Raw genomic sequence first — 17,128 nt, forward strand, 5'->3', positions numbered from 1 at the left:
TAAATATTTAAATACATATATTAGTGTTTCACTTTGTGTATAAGTGGCTACATGTGTTGATAAGTAGCTACATGCGTATGTATATGGGTTATTTGATATTTTTATTAGTATCCGTTTGAGTGTCTATATGGTTTGGTGGGGGTATTACTTAGCACATAGATGCATGAGTGACTGACTCTTTGTTTGTATGTGTTTTCAAGACAGCATATGTACAGGACTGTATGGGTGGATGAGTGTCTATATGTGTTTGTTAGTGAGTGAATGACTGTCCTAGTGTCTTTATCAGTAACTACATATGTTTTAATCTAGTATATATGAATATTGATGTATATAAGTGAGTATATGTGAGAGTAAGAGATTGTAAGAGTTCCTGTTTAAATAAGTATGTGTTTCTATAAGTGATTGTTTAAGAGAATAAATATGTGTAATTTTCAATAGAAGTAAGGTGGAAGTGTGTGTATAACTCTATATTCAAATAAATGGTTGTTCAATAGTTTATTTGCACGTGTGAATATGTGTGTGAGTAACTTTTGGATGAATGTCGGTGTGTAACAGGATGTATAGGTGTATCTCTTCATATGATGAGTGAGTATATGTATGAGTGACTATATAGAACTGTTGGTGAATGAGTGGATGTGTATATAGATAGTGGAAGTACAGAATTGCTTGTTGTAACTGATATAGGTATGTCCATTTTTTAAAAATTTCAGTTTCTATTTTTGAATATGTGTCTCAAGGGTTACTTTACACTGAGAGGAGGTCTGTAACTGTGTCACAAGGATGGTGTCATCAGTGATGTCATGAGTGATGTCACTCACCATGTCATGAGTGATGTAATATGTGATGTCATCAGCAGTGCATTGCACACGCAAGTTATAGTGAGTCCGACTAACTATAACGTGGGAATTTCAATGGTTTTATATCAGTAAAATTTCCAGCTAACTATAACTGGTGTGAAACCTATGGTTTTTTCAGTGAATTTAATAGGTTTTTTAAATGCTAATTCCTAACTATAACCGGTGTGAAACCTATGGTTTTTTCAGTGAATTTCATAGGTTTTTTAAATGCTAATTCCTAACTATAACTGGTGTGAAACCTATGGTTTTTTCAGTGAATTTCATAGGTTTTGTTAATGCTAATTCCTAACTATAAGTTTCACTTTATAAATAAGACTGTTAGCACTCTAGTTGTTCTTTTTAACACTCTGGTACATTCTGTCATTGGGCTACAGTTGGGCTACATCTAGTTGAAATTTGGGCTACATTTACAATTTTTGGTCTCTGGTGGCCATCTTTGGGCTACATTGGGCTACTTTGGGCTACATTTGGGCTACATTTTGGCTCTAACATATATTAAGCCCAATGTAGCACAATACATATTTTTATAAAGTTAATTTTTTTACAAACCACTTCAGAATAGGGCTACCTGTCCCTACAATTATCCCATTTTTTTTTTTTAAATTTTTGGGGGGAGCGCTCCCGGAGCGCGCCCCGGAGTGCGCCCCGAAAAGCGTATTTCTGAAAAGCGCCCCCTTGCGCGCTCCGGGGAGCGTCCCGTGAGCGCCAATATCGCAAACGAAAACATGATCGTGACGTATCGCGTAGCCGCGACCGCGTGATACGCACGGCGTAAGCGCACCCGGAAGTACTCGAGCGAATACGATCGCACAACGTAAACTTCCGACGCGCTTACGCTGCGCGCCCCCGGGCGCGCCCCGGGCGCGTAGCGTAAGCGCGTCGGGTCATGTGAGCAGAAAATAACACTTTTCATTGGTTCATAACAGTTTTAGTTTCATAATGATGAAGCCCCTGGTCTTGTGACCTGAAAATAACACTTCTCATTGGTTCAGGACAGTTTTTTTTTCTAAATGATGAAAGACCCCACCTTTTTTCCTTATTCTGACTTTGTCCTTTGACTGAGGAAGACCTGTTTGTTGCTCTCTCTACTTTTTTGCTCCAAATAATGGCTTCAGTAGTAGCATCAGCTGGTGCATCTGCCCCACCACCACCACCACAACCACCAAGAGGACCAGCTCCAAATTATATTGGTGGTCAAGAACAGGAGGAGGAGGAAGAGGAAGAGGAGGAGGGGAGAAGAAGATGGCTGCCAGAAGAAAATACACCTTACAAACCCAAACCACACATTGTATGGCAGTTTTTTTCAATCCCAGAGGGGAAAAAAAAGGTGAATGCGCCCAAGGTGACTTGCCTCATCTGCAATGATGAACTTTCACGGGGCAACCCAAACAAAAAATATTCTTTTGGTAACTATACCATGATTCGGCACATGACCAGAAAGCACCCAAACAACTACTCTCGTGCAGAGTTCAGGGAACTGGCCAGTAACCTCCCCCAGTCATCAAGGACCCCCTCCCAAAGAAACCAACCCACCTCATCAGAACCAGAAACATCCGAGGTGATGCCTTGCATTCAGCCGAGATTTGCTGATTTTAAAATCACTTGTTCTGCATGTGGCAAGCTTATCGCCTATGGCGAAAAAAGCGTTAAGCTCATCGTCCTTGCAGGTGATAATCACAAGTGCCCCAAAAAGAAGTAATTTTTTGGGTTTTTTGTTTTTTTGCTCCAGTTGAGCCAGTTTCAATTCCCCTTTTTTGTTTCTCCCCCTAAAAAAATACAAAAAAAATATAAAACTGTTTTGAAAAGCCAAAAAAAGTTCCAAAAGTTCAAAAAACACAAAAAAAATATAAAACAACAAAAAGAAGAAAAAAAAAAGTTCTTTTTAGAACTACCTCCAATTTCTAAATCAAAACTTCATTTTTTAAAAACTCTGTCATCTTTTTCCCTCATTTTACGCTCCCCGGTGCGCTACCTGGTGCGCGTACCGGGCGCTTCCCCCGCGCAAAACGAAAAAAAAAAAAATATTTTAAATGCCCCGCGGGGCCCTTTTATAGCCCCCACATCAAACCTAGGGGGTCAAAGGGGTCTATCCCTGACACCTTATGGTCAGTTCCCCCTTTGTTTTAGCCACCTCTTATGTCTCGATTTTACCGAGACACAAGATGGCGGCCGCTCTGGACTGTTTCGAATGTTTACAGACACCCGAGAGCCAATCAGCTTTCCATGCGCACCTCGCGTCACGCGCCCGGAGCGCTCCCTGGTGCGCGCACCGGTGCGCTGCTATAGATATATATATTTTTTGTAACCTAAATTACTCAAAATCCACTGCAGCACATATCTTGAGACATAGCAAAGGCACATCAGGCTACCAATCCCTACAATTTTGCCAAATTTGGTGGAAATCCATTCAGCCGTTCGGGTTAAAAGTGAAATCGACTGCCCTATGGAAATTAACATGGGGAAAACGCGTTTTGGGACCCCCCTTTTATCTCGCCCCCCGCTTGACGTATCCCCCCCAAACTTTCAAGGAAGGACCGGAGCTCGACGAGGCCATTTTCAGGAAATTTTCAGGCAGATTCGTCAACCGGTGCCAAAGTTATTCCAAATAGAATTTTGAGATTTAACATTGAAAAAAATCCTAACTATAACTACCTACTGGCGACCGCCAGTAGGTAATATATATATATATATTTTTTTTTTACCTACTGGCGGTCAACAGTAGGTGGTTATAGTTAGAACCTAGTTTCCATAGGAAAAGCATTTTTTGATTTGCTAATAACTTTGGCGTCGTTTGATGAATCTTCACGAAATTCTCGAAAGCAAAATTCTATACAGGTCAGCTCCTATCCTGAAAGTTGGGGTATGACTCGTCAAGCAGGGGCTGAGAAAAAAGCGAGTTCCCAAAACGAGTTTTCCCTATGTTAAATTCCATAGGAAATATTGAAACGGGCTACAGCCCGAACTGCTTAACGGAATTACCCCAAACTTGGCAAGAAGGTAGAGCGTTGTTCAGAAAGCAACCTTTTGTAAAATGGTGTAAATCTGTTCAGTACTTGCTGAGAAATTAAAAAAGAGTCAAAAAAATCAATTTCTCATAGGAAATTTTGGGCAAGGTTACAGCCAAAACTAATGAACGGAACTACCCCAAATTTGGCAAAAATGTAGTTCTTGGTTCAGAAAGCGACCCTTTGTAAAATGGTGCAAATTCGTTCAGTAATTGCTGTGAAAATCAAAAAATAATAAAATCGATATCTATGGCTGCGGTGAAAAAATAAAAGGGAGCAGGGTATAAACACCCTGACCCCCTACAGGGACACCCAGGCCCAAAAAAAGCATTTACAAAATAATGCAAATTGACAGAAATCGCACTGGGTGCGCGAATCCCGCAGAGTAAATAAAAAAAACAGAAGCGCGGGCTCCCTCACTTTGTTTTAATGAGCCCCCGGGTGGGTTGGGTCCCGAGGGCAATATGCTAGGTATCTGCAGGGGCCGTGTGGGCCCCCGCAGCCCTGGGGACCATCACCTACCTTGTGCTTTTAATAAAATTTGTGGGCCCCCATGCTGCCCCAGGGACTGCCACCTCCCCGGGGCATTCAGATATTGTGGGGGACTGCCACCTCCTCAGGGCTTTACTTAGTTATATAAGTCCTGGGGACCACCACCTCACCGGGCCTTTGCTTATTTATGTGTTGGGGGCCTTGTAGCCCTCCAAAGCCATGGGACTACCACCTCCACGGGGATATAACAAAAAGTAAGTGTGGGGGAACTCAAGCCCCCCACACTGTCCCAGGGACCACCACCTCCACGGTGGGAACTAATTATTGAAATGGGGGGTCTGTTGCAGACCCCCGGCTCTCAGGACCACCACCTCCCCGGGGCTTTAAACTTCCTAGAGCTCTCTATGGCTCTCTATGGCCCTGCGGACCGCCACCCCCCAGGGCCGGCTCCAGCAATGTCCCAGGATGGTTACCGCTGTGACATTGCAGTATGTAATGGCAGGGCAGGAGCGTTGCTCCCTTCCTGCAATTGCAAACTCTGCTTTGCTTCATGGAAGCGAGAGCATGAAACCTGCTCTCGCTTTCATGAAGCAAATTAGAATTGCTTTTGGACAAGGGGACCTGCATGTTAGCAGCTCCCCTTGTCCAAAAGCAATGTCGACTCCCGTAGCAGGTGGGGAGCAGGCCGGGACCGCGGGGGCATTGGGGTTCGCCCACAGTCCCCAGCGTAAGGCCAGGCCATGGGGGATGGGGTCTCAGGGATAATAATTGGTCTCAGGAGGGGGGCCACGCAGCTCCCCTCAAAATCTATTTTTTTTTAAAAGCAGGCCAGGCTTTAGGGAATGGGGTCCCCGAAACCAAAAGTGGCCATGGAAAGGGGGCCACATGACCCCCTCCTGTCAAAAAATATAATTTTAAAAAATGAGGCACAGCCCGGGGATGGGGGACGGGGATGGGGTCCCTGGAGTGAAAAAGGCCTCAGGAGGGGAGCTGCGCGGCCCCCTTCCTTTTTTTTTAAATTATGTGTCTGGGCCTGGAGGATGAAGTTCCCAAGAGAAGGCGAGCCACACAGCCCCCTTCTGATAAAACCACTATGTAAACACTCCTCCTGGCATGTTCTGGATTGGGGATTAAGTCCCCTTGAGTCCTAAGGGTCCTTAGAGGCCAACTAGCCCACCAGGCAGTTCAGTAAGCACCACACACTGGGATTGCTGAGAGGTGGTCCGAGGCCACGCCCCTTTTGATACCACTCTGTAAACGCACCTCTTGGCGCACTGTTGGTGGGGCGATGAGGTCCTCTTGTGTCCTAAGGACTCAGGACTGAAGTGGACTTCATCCCCCGGGCAGCAGTGCACCAGGTGGCACGTTTGCAGAGTGGTGTAAAAAGTAGGACTGGGTGGTAAATACCGTTCCGCTTGCGGAACTTGCAGAATTTGGGTAATTTCCTGTTCCGCGAAGAACGCAAAATTGCCCAAAATTCTACGTTCCGTGGCTTCGCAGAATTTTTTGCTTGTTCGCGTTCTCAAAATGCGTGTTCGCGAGATATTTCCCCTGAGCACGCAAACAGCGATCGCGAACAGGAAAAACAAGCAATTCCGCGTGTTCGTGGAATTTCTACGTGTTCGCGGAGATTTATTACCGTTTCACAGAATATTGCATAGCGCAACTACTTAAATTCTGCCCACCGTAGCATGGCCTCAGGCCACTCTGCAACCAGCTGTGTGGGCTTACTGAAGGTAACAGAAGGGCTAGTTGGCCCACAGGTCCCATCAGGAGGCAAGGGGACTTCATCCCCCAACCAAGAGCACACCAGAAGGCGCATTTGCAGAGTGGTGGACAAAGGGGCATGGTCTGTGTCCACCTCTGGGCAATACCACTGTGTGGAGCTTACTGGAGGTAACAGCTAGGCTAGTTGGCCCCTAAGTAACCCTGGGAGAAGTACTACGCTACGCTCGCGTAATTTGCGAAGTTTGCGCTACTTCGCACTATGCGAATTGCACGTAGCACAGTGCAAACACACGTAGTGTAGTGGTCAATTTTTGCTTGCTTGCGGTCCTCAATGTCAATTTGGCGACCGCGAGCTAGCAAAATGACATCCTGGGGTTCCCCTCATCTTGGGCAACATCATCTATAATACCCTTCTTTAAAAAAGGCCTAAGATCTGACCCTGCCTGTTACAGGCCGATCTCGCTGATTGACTCTGCCGTCAAAATCCTGGGCAGAGTCATTCTGCAGAGATTAGGCAAACATCTGGAAGAGAGGAGGGTCCTTTCTGAATTACAATATGGGTTCAGGGCCAAAAGGGGTACTCTCGATCAATGCCTTAACCTCCACAGGTTAATTAGCAAAGACACCTTGGCTAAGGAGGGTCTATTATATATGGCCTTCATGGACCTATCATCGGCCTTTGATCTAGTCAATCGCGCCAAACTCTGGGCAATTCTAATCAACATAGGGATTGACCCCCCTTTGGTAAACTACCTAGCGGCTCTGCATCAAGATCTGCGGGCCACTATTAGAACCAACAGTGAGGGTAGAACCACTAGTTTTTTTTAGATCAAAACGAGGAGTAAGGCAGGGGTGCATCTTGGCACCCCTCCTATTCACCCTATATATAAATTCCCTCGAATCAACCTTGAAAGGGTCCACTTCTGACGTCCCACATGTGGGGGAGTACATGGTGCCGGTACTCCTCTACGCTGATGACACGGTACTGCTCGCCCGCACCGGGGTAGGGCTGCAGAGACTCTTGGACGATTTTGGGGTATTTATGTCCTCCCTGGATCTACAGATAAATAACAAAAAATCGCATGTCATGGTTGCAGGGAAACGTTCTAAAACTGTAAAGCTTGGACATTTTCTATGCAACGGTGAAGAAATTTACAGGGTCCCGGTTTTCACCTACCTGGGCGTCCTATTTGACGAAAGGGGCACTTGGAGGCCACAACTAAATGCTAAAGGCCTAGCTGTCACCAGAACAACTTCCGCTCTACTGAGCTTTGCTAAAGGCTTGGGATCACGCCCAGTAGAAGCACTGCTGGCAGTTTACAAATCAAAAAGCCTCTCAATAGCAAGGTATGGTTCCTCCATATGGGGCTATCTGCCACAAGATAAACTCCAGGTGGCGGAAAATAAGTTTCTTAGATCCCTTCTAGTAGTCCCTCAATCAACCCCAGTACTATTAATCCATACCGAGGTGGGTCTTGGCTACATCAGTGATCAATTACAGCTGGCACCTCTGACCTGCTGGGCCAAGACCTGGCTGAATCCCGACATTAGTCTAAATCATTCTATCCTCAAAGACTGTATGGCACTGGATAAAGTCAACAAAATCCCATGGTTGGCCTATATCAAAAACATCTTTTTTAAACTGGGGAGGCCAGAACTATACCTTGCCCCGAGCACCATCACGAAGGGTGATGTACTATGGATCAACAACAATTTTCTGGAACGTGTGGTGATGGAACGGGAGGAAATAGAGGTCCAAAAACCGAGTGTTAGGGCTAATTACATACTTCAGACCACCCCTAAATTGGAACCCTATTTGACTATTGTGACTCGGCCCTACCATCGTAACCTCCTTGTGAGATTCAGACTTAACATCATCCAGTATTCCTTGGGGAATTACCCAGTATGGGGAAAATCTGATACATCTACCCCCTGTAGCTGTGACAATTTCTCTGAACAGACACTGATGCACTTTATTATGTTTTGCGGCCATTATGATGAATGTAGGAAACTGTTTTTAATACCTATTTTGAGAGAAGCGGGGTTTACACAAGTCCGTCCCGCTCTCCGCTACCTACAACTTCTGAGTAGCATCAGAGTAATATTTGGGGTCGCAAGCTTTTTGGTTGCTGCTATGCGTATTAAATCTAGAAAACTGAAGTTGAACAGTCCCGGATATGTGCTAATAACTACCATTTGTTAGTATAAATATGAAATGCTCTAACCAATGTAAAAATATGAATTGTTTTTCTGAAATGTTTTTAATACATGAACTGTTGATTTTATATGTGATGGAACTGCTTTTATGGTTTTAATAATCGAATAAAGGTTGCATTGACTTGACTTGACTTGACATCCTGGTGAGACTTTTTCCTCATTCGCGATCAGCAACATCAAGTTGCTGATCGTGAATGTGGAAAATAAACCTCCCAGCAAGATTCTCAATGCGGGGAGGTCAGGTTTCTCATTGCAAGTGGTCGTGTATGTTCGCGACTGCTGGTGATGAGAAACTACCAGTCCGCGTTGAGAAAGCTGCCGTGATAATAGAAATCTACTTGAGCGGCAGAAAAAGACCGCTTACACTATGCAAGATGCGGTTTGCACTGATTGCACAGTGCGGACAAGCATCCGGCATTGTCCAATCAGTGTGAACAGCATTTTGCACAGTGCACTACGGAGTTTGCATAGCTACGCGTAGCTCGCATAGTGCAAAGTGCACTTCGCGTAGCTAAGCATAGCGCTACTACACAAACTACGCTCAGGGTTACCCATAACCACTCCCAGCAGCGAAGGGGAGTTTAATCCCCATAGAAGAGCATGCCAGGGAGCACGTTTGCAGACTGGTGGGCAAAGGGGATGTGGCCTGCTATGAAAACTTATCAATGCTGCTCTGTGGGACTTACAGGATGTTATAGGAGGGGTAGTTGGCCCCCAAGGATGTCTTCGGAGGCAATGCCCCCTTTCTCCACCACTCTGCAAACACGCCTCCTGGCAGACTACGGGATGAAGCCCACATTTCTCCTGATGGACTTGGGGACCACAAAGCCCTCCTGGTACTTCCTGTAAGTCCTATGCAGCTGAATTCCTGAGTGGTGGTCAGAGGCCCAGTCCCCTTTCTCCACTTCCCTGTAAATGTGACTACTAGTTAAAGAAGCATTTCCAAGTAATATATTTCGCATTTGCGAGAGTTAGAGCTATTGGTGTTGTAAATATAAAAGTGTTTTATTAATGTTTCTTGGAGTGGAGTGGATGTAGGTTGTGTGTAGTGGAATTATGTGGTATGTTGTGCAGTAAAATTATATTGATAGAAGGTATATGGTATTTAGTGTATAGGAATTATGTTGAGTGGGATTATGTGTTACGGAGAGTAATTGTGTGGCATGATAGTCTTTGTTGTGAAGAGGTAACCTCATGCTTAGTCTTCCTCATTTCCATAGAAGCTAAACTATAGACTCAATGAGACAAAAAAAGGAACTACTGAAGAGCACTTCTGGACCTAGTGAGAGGTATGATCAGGGCCACTGGAATTATGTGACTGTTTGGCTGCACTGACCTTTGCACAATTATACAGTTTTTTGCATTTGCCACATAATCCATAATCGGCTGCTTATTCTTCAGATTTGAATAAAAAAAACCTTGTTCCTAGCTCAAACAGCTCAAACGTTACCAGAAATTCAGCCAAGTGTTAAAGCATGGTGGAAGGCCCTTTGCAAACTTAGAATGGTCACCTGTTACTTACTGCTAAATGTGGGTATTACGTTGGTACTAATGGTGTGCAAATCACTCTTGCTTATTTCTGTGCCTCTCTTGCTCCTTTCTGCATTTGTTGCTTCTTCCTGCACCTTTCCTTCTTATTCTGCACTTCTTTTGCCTCTGTCTGCTCATCTCTTCCACTTTCTTCACCTCTCTTGCTTTTTTCAGCACCTCTGTTGCCTCCTTCTGCACCTTACTTGCTTCTTTCTGCACTTCTCTTGTCTCTTTCTGCACCTCGAATGCCTCTTTCTGAACCTCTGTTCCCTCTTTCTGTACCCCTTCTACCCGTTTTTGCACCTCTCTTGCCTCTTTCTGCACTTCCCTTGCCTCTTTCTGTACCTCTGTTGCTTCTTTCTGAACTTCTATTTCCTCTTTCTGTACCTGTGTTGCTTCATTCTGTACTTTTCTTGCTTCCTTGTGCACCTCTCTTGCTTCTTTCTACACTCCTTTTGCCTCTTTCTGTATCCTTCTTCCATCTTTGTGCAACTCTTTTGCCTCTTTCTACACCTCTCTTCCTGCTTTCTGCACCTCTCTTGCCTCTTTCTATACCTCTGTTCCTTCTTTCTTCACTTCTCTTGCCTCTTTCCGTACCCCTTTTGCCTGTTCCTGCTTGCGGTTGGTTCTTTTGCATTGCTCTTGCTTCTTTCTGCACCTTTCTTGCAAATTTCTGCACCCCTCTTCCCTCTTTCTGCACCTCTTTTGCCTGTTTCTTCAACTTTCTTGCCTCTTCCTGCAGTTCTCTTGCCTTCTTCTGCACATCAGTTGCTTCTTTCTGCACATCTTTGACCTCTTTCTACACCTTTCTTGCTTCTTACTCTACCCCTGTTGTCTTTCTGCACTCATACTCCCTCTTTCCACACCTCTCTTGCTTCTTTCTGTACCTCTCTTGCTTCTTTCTGCAACCATCTTCCCTTTTTACATCCCTCACGCCTCTTTCAGTAGTTCTCTTGCCATTTTCTGCACCTCTCTTGCCCTTTTCTGTACCTCATTTGTCTCTTTCTGCACTTCTCTAGCTTCTTTCTATACATCTGTTGATTCTTTCAGCAATTCTCTTGCCTCTTTTTGTACCTCTCTAGCCAATTTCTGCACCACTTTTGCCTCTTTCTGCAACTTTTTTGCCTCCTCTTTAGGTTCTCTTGCCTCCTTCTGCACCTCAGTTGCTTCTTTCTGTACTTCTTTTGCCTCTTTCTGTACCTCTCTTGCTTTGTTCTGCACCCCTGTTGTCTCTGTCTGCACTCGTCTTCCCTCACTCTGTAACTATCTTGCTTCTTTCTGCATTTCTCTTGCTTCTTTCTGTACCTCTCAATCTTTTTTCTGCACCCTTCTTCCCTCTTTTGCATCCCTATTGCCTCTTTCTGTACCTCTATTGTCTTTCTGCACCTCACTTGCCTCTTTATGCAATTCTCTTGCTTCTTTCTACCCTCTGTTGCTTCTTTCAGCAAATCTCTTGCCTTTCTACACTTCTCTTGCTTGTTTCTGCACCTTTCTTGCGTCTTTCTAAACCTCTGTTGTCTCTTTCTGCACATCAGTTGCATCTTTCCGCACCCCTCTTGCCTCTTTCTGCACCCTTCTTCCCTATTTCTGCACCTCTCTTGCCTCTTTCTGCACCACTGTTCCCCCTTTCTGTACCTTTCCTGCTTCTTTCTGCCCCTCTCTTGCCTCTTTCTTTACCTCTGCTGCTTCTTTCTGCACTTCTCTTGCCTCTTTCTGCACACTTTGCGCCTCTTTCGGCACCTCTGTTGCTTCTTTCTGTACTCTTCTTTCATTCTGTACCCATCCTGCCTCTTTCGGTACCCCTCTTGCCCCTTTTTGCACCTCTCTTGTCTCTTTCTGGACCCCTCTTGCTTCTTTTTGCACCTCTGTTGGTTCTTTTTGCACTGCTCTTACTTCGTTCTGCACCTCTTTTGCAAATGTCTGCATCCCTATTGCCTCTTTCTGCACTCCACTTCCCTATTTCTATACCTTTCTTGCCTGTTTCTGCACCTCTCTTGTCTCTTTCGGCACCCCTGTTGCTTCTTTCTGCACTTCTCTTGCCTCCTTCTGCACCTCTAGTGCTTCTTTCTGTAATTCTCTTGCTTCTTGCTGCTCCCTCTTGCCTCTTTATGTACCCCTTTTGCCTCTTTGTGCACCTCTCCTGACTCTTTCTCTACCTCTCTTGCCTTTTTCTGCTGTTCTCTTACCTCTTTCTGTATTTCTTTTGCTTCTTTCCACACATCTGTTGCTTCTTTCAGCAATTCTCTTGCCTCTTTCTTTACTTCTCTTGCGTCTTTCTACAACTCTGTTGCTTCTTTCAGCAATTCTCTTGCCTCTTTCTGTACTTCTCTTGACTATTGCTGCACCTCTCTTGTCTCTTTCATCACCCTCTTCTCTCTTTCAGCACCTTTCCTGCCTGTTTCTGTACCTCTCTTGCTTCTTTCTACACCTATGTTGTCTCTTTCTGCACTCGTCATCCCTCTATCTGCACCTCTCTTGTTTCTTTATGCACTTCTATTGCTTCTTTCTGTACCTCTCTTGCTTCTAACTGCACCCTTCTTTCATTTTTAGCATCCCTCTAGCCTCTTTCTGCAGTTCTCTTGCCATTTTATGCACCTCTCTTGCCTCTTTCTGCACCTCACTTGCCTCTTTCTGTATTTCTCTTGCTTCTTTCTAACTATAATGCCCCTGTAACCTTTGTTTTTTTAAGTGAATTTCTATGTTTTTTTTAACTAGTAGTCAGGTTTGCAGAGTAGTAGAGAAAGGGGGCAGGGCCTCTGACCAGTTCTTGGAAATCCTGCTGTGTCAGACTTACTGGAGGTAACAGGAGGCCCCCAGGAACCCTTAGCGTCCAAAAGGATTTCATCCCCCAACCAACAGTGCATCAGGAGGCACATTTGCAGAGTGGTGGAGAAAAGGTGTGTGACCTCTGAAGTCCTCTCAGCAATCCCACTGTGTGGGACTCACTGGAGGTAACAGGAGGGTTTGTTGGCCCCAAGGACCCTCTGCAGCCACAGGGACTTTATTCCCCAACCAGTTGTGCACCAGAAGGCATGTTTACAGAGTGGAGGTCAATGTGGCCAGACCCTCCAGCAACTCGCTAGAGTTTAATTTTTTAAAAATGTATTTATTAGTGGATGGAGCCTCATGACTCCCCTTTCCCTGGGCCAATTTTGGCCCTGTGGACCCCATACCCTGGGGACCAGCCTTTTTTAAAAAGAAAAAAGCTTAAAGGGAGGAAGGGCCGAGCAGTCCCCCTCCAGGGCCCAGTTTGGCTCAAGACACCACTTCCCCCAACCAGCAGTGCACCAGAAAATGCTTTTGCAGTGTGGTGGAGAAAGGAGGCTAGGCCTCCGAAGTCCTATCAGCAATCCCACAGTTTAGGACATACTGGAGGTAACAGGAGGGCTTTTTGGCACACAAGTACCCTCTGCAGCCAAGGGGACTTCATCCCCCAACCAGTTATTCACCAGGAGGTGTGTTTGGAGAGTGGTGGTAAAAGAGGGCATGGCCTCCGGTGACTTACCAGCGTTTAAAAAATATGTTTTATTTATTAGTGGAGGGGGGCCGCATGGCCATTCTTTCCTGAGCCAGTTTTGGCACGGGGACCCCTTTCTTTGGGGCCCAGCCATTAAAAAAAATATTTTTTAAACTTAAATCGAGGAGGACCGAGCGCCGCCACCTCCTGGGCTGAGTTCATCCCTAAGGACTACATCCCCCAGGGCCCAGCCTCTACTGCGGATGCCCTCATCTCACCCAGGGCACCCTTTCACCACTAATGCAGTCCACAGGATGTGCCTAAAGGCCCTCATGGACCCTGCCTGCCCATTCCTTCTGAGAGAGCTGGCAATGCATTTACACATAGGGAGCTGCTGAACATATTGCTCCCCCTGTGTAAAACATATTTTGCTCCACTAACAGAAAGCCAGAGCATTAAGAATGCTCTGGCTTGCTGGAATTGGAGCACAGTTTGCTATTGCTTCAATGGCACTGTAAAGCTCCTGCCGAGCCATAGCAAACAGCTGTGTCCCAGGGGTGGGCACCCTGGGATATAACAGGAGCCGTCCCCGGGGAGGTGGTGGTCCCCTGAGCAATATTAAGCACCAGGAGAGGGGTCTGAGTTCCCTACCTACCTTATTAAAAGGGTGCCCCCAAGACCTTACCCATTCATGGGCAATAATTAACAAAGAACGGGAGCCTGTGCTTTGTTTTTTTTAAAGAATTCAGAGGGATCCACGAAGCCTCCAAAAGTGTTTTAAAAATACATTTATTGTCCTGCTGGGCGCCTATGTAACCCCCTGTCAAAAGTCCTAGGGGGACAGGGTATTTCTAACTTGCCCCCTTCCCTTTTTTTATTTTTTTCTGCAGGTCCCAAGATGTCTGCCAACACTTCCTGGTTTGAAGTGTTGGCAGCCAATCAGATCTCAGCAAGAGATTGTGAGGGATTGCAGATCCTCATGGTCCCTATATATACAATTGGAAATTTCTTTAAATTACTCCGAAACTACTGATCAGATTTACACCAAATTACAAAAAGGGCACTTTCTGGACCAAGAGCTACCTTTCTGCCAATTTGGTGTTATTCCATTCAGTAGTGTGGGCTGTAGCTGTGTCTAAAGTTATTATGGAAACTAACATGAGGAATCATAATGTGAGACCCCCCTTTTTCTTGGCCATGCCTGAGGGATCACCCCAAAACATCCAAGACAGCAGCTGGAGTGAGTAGCAATCTAATTTAAAAAATGTCTCCAGGATTTGTCAAATTACACCAAAGTTATTGGCAAATGAAAGAATGTTCTTCCTATAGAAACTACATCCTAACTATAACTACCTACTGGAGATTGCAGAACCTCTGACTGGGCGGCGCAAAAAAATGGTTCTTCAAGCTAGAAAAAAACTCCTCTTCATTCACTAAACAACTGGAAAAGGTGGAGAGGTTGCTCAAGACTGCTGTGGTCAAGAAGGAAGACCTGGAGGGCTGGTCTAGCTGTAATAACATCTGAAAAATGGGAGTGGCAATCTACAGACATTGGCCTTTCGGACACGTTAGTTGAACAACTACTGCTTGACCTCTTTGACAAAAACAGCTTTACAAGCATTTGTGTCGTAGACCGGGCTCACAGCTCCCAGGGTGCTCAAACTCCATACGGAGCACCTCTTGTGGCCATTGATAGCACGCCTTCTCAACCACCAAAACCGGGATACTGTTCTATGCCTGGATAAAGAGCACGCTCCTCTCACATTCCAAGGCTCCACTATTCCGTTTACCCAGATTTTACATTAGCGATGCAGGAGGCATGGTGGAAGTAAGCTGATGTCAAGAGCACCCTTCGTAAGCAGGGGCTCAAATACAGGATGCTTTACCCACACAACTGCGGACCGAGGTCAATGGTACGATGCACATTTTTTCCTCCCCAGCAGAAGCAGTCAACCTTTGCTGGCAACATGATAGGGGCATAGATGTTCAAGTTGAGACTCCCCTACCCATCCCCGACTGCTGGAATCACTGATGTCTACCATCCTGCTCAGTGACTTGCTGGTGTATTAAAACACTTCCCCCAGGCCTTGTGGTGGTGGCTACCGAAACACCACACCTTGATGGCCGGCTGCACTGAGTTTTAGCTATATGCTCCCTATCACTCACTGCTCTTGGAACCTGTTGACATACCCATTACACTGTTAAGCAATATTTTGTCGCCACCTCCAATAGTTGACATTGCCTTTCTACCTATTTAGACAGTTCGTGTTTTGTATGGGGATTCACTGAATATTTTGCAGTTCAGCATGGATGGAATGGGTGGGATTCACTCAATGTTTGGTTATTGTTACACTGACTTCCTTTGTCAGACCACATTAGTGAATTGTATGCATGCACATTACAGTGTCATTTTGATCAGGACTTTGTGTAATGGAGGGATCACCTCGACAGGTACACTCCATATAGCTGGCATTAATGACATGGAATATCTGAGGCCAAAACTACTCCTGCAAAGAGAAGCAAGTTGTTTTCTATCTGAAGCAACCCACAGGTGATATTTTAGCCGTCAGGAATAGTGATGACGATGTCTGGTCTGGAGCAGGGGTTGGTCCAGGTTCCCATGAGGAAAGCGATGTTGGGATAGGTGGCGTCAAGGAGGTACCAGATTTCTGTGGCGTGTGTGTGGAGGATTGCACGTTGAGGAGGATGCTGTTGAGCTGGTTGGGTGTGCTGTTGGTCGGCAGGAGGAACTGGCGTATTGGCATGGTAGAAGGCGCGGTTGCAGGTGAAGGGTTCATGGGTTTTCTTCGGTAATGTTAGGTGGCAAGCAGTGTCATGTTCAGCGTTGAGGGTGAGGAGGGTGCGGGGGTCATAGCGCGGGAACGCCCAAGAACAAGAATCGCTGGTACTGGGAGCAGTCCAGGTGCGGACAGGTGCAGACAGGCTTGCCTTTGGTGTGCCCGCCGCACACCAACAGTGCATCCGCTGTGTGGCCGTTCAGTGGCCACCATTAAGTAGGCCAGCGGGGGCTGAACAGCTGGGAGGTGGGAAAACGTGGAAGTGGGAAGGGAAACTGGAGGGGGAGTGGGAGATCGCAGCGGCTGGGGCGACGAAGGGGAAAACAGGTGAAAAACTGAAAAAACGAAAGAATGGCAAATCGAAAAGGCAGAGGCAGGATTGCAATAAGAGAAGAGAAAAGCAGAAAGAGAGACAGAAAAAGCAGAAAGAGAGACAGAAAAAGCAGAAAGATGGACAGAAAAAGCAGAAAGATGGACAGAAGGACAGCCCGAGTAGTGATGCTCTGTCACTAGACCACTATGGAGGAAGTGCAGACAGGAACCTGCAGGTGGAGGAGGGCCTTGAACTCCTGACCTCCAGGTCAGCAGCAGCAATGGGGACAGCAGCAGCTGCCAGACAGAGCTGCACTGTGAAAGGAGCAAGACCACTAAAAGGATAAAAGGTGTTCCTTAAACTATCATCCAGTACCCGACCGAGTCCTTGCCCCATCATGTACACCGTTTCAAGGTGCTGTGAGACCTGTGATTCGAACGACGCAACAATTTACGAGAGACGGTCCTCTGCGCACGAAGGAGACTAAAATTATAACTGCTCCTTGAGACACTTGCCCATTGAGAAGATTTCGCACACACACACCGGGTAAACAAAAGAACTGCCAGAAATCGCCATAGAACAATCTAAGAACTGATGGCTAAATGTTTAAGCACAATCGCATGGTGCGCCTGACTTCAAGATGTCGCAACTCTGTTTGTGGCGTAGCGTGTGAATGGCTTAAAATGCACAACACAGCTAACGAAAGTGAATATATGTACGATGCTAATGCG

At 45.9% G+C, this 17,128-nt stretch overlaps 1 protein-coding gene across 1 annotated transcript in view; it reads right to left on the reverse strand.

Annotated features, from left to right (window-relative positions):
* The window catches only part of LOC147683763 (arylacetamide deacetylase-like), a 209,792-nt gene that overhangs the window by 21,922 nt on the left and 170,742 nt on the right, over positions 1 to 17,128 (reverse strand). The gene's annotated exons all lie outside the window — the stretch shown is intronic.

Source organism: Lissotriton vulgaris, chromosome 11 (genome assembly GCF_964263255.1).
Source record: "Lissotriton vulgaris chromosome 11, aLisVul1.2, whole genome shotgun sequence".
Taxonomy (NCBI): domain Eukaryota; kingdom Metazoa; phylum Chordata; class Amphibia; order Caudata; family Salamandridae; genus Lissotriton; species Lissotriton vulgaris.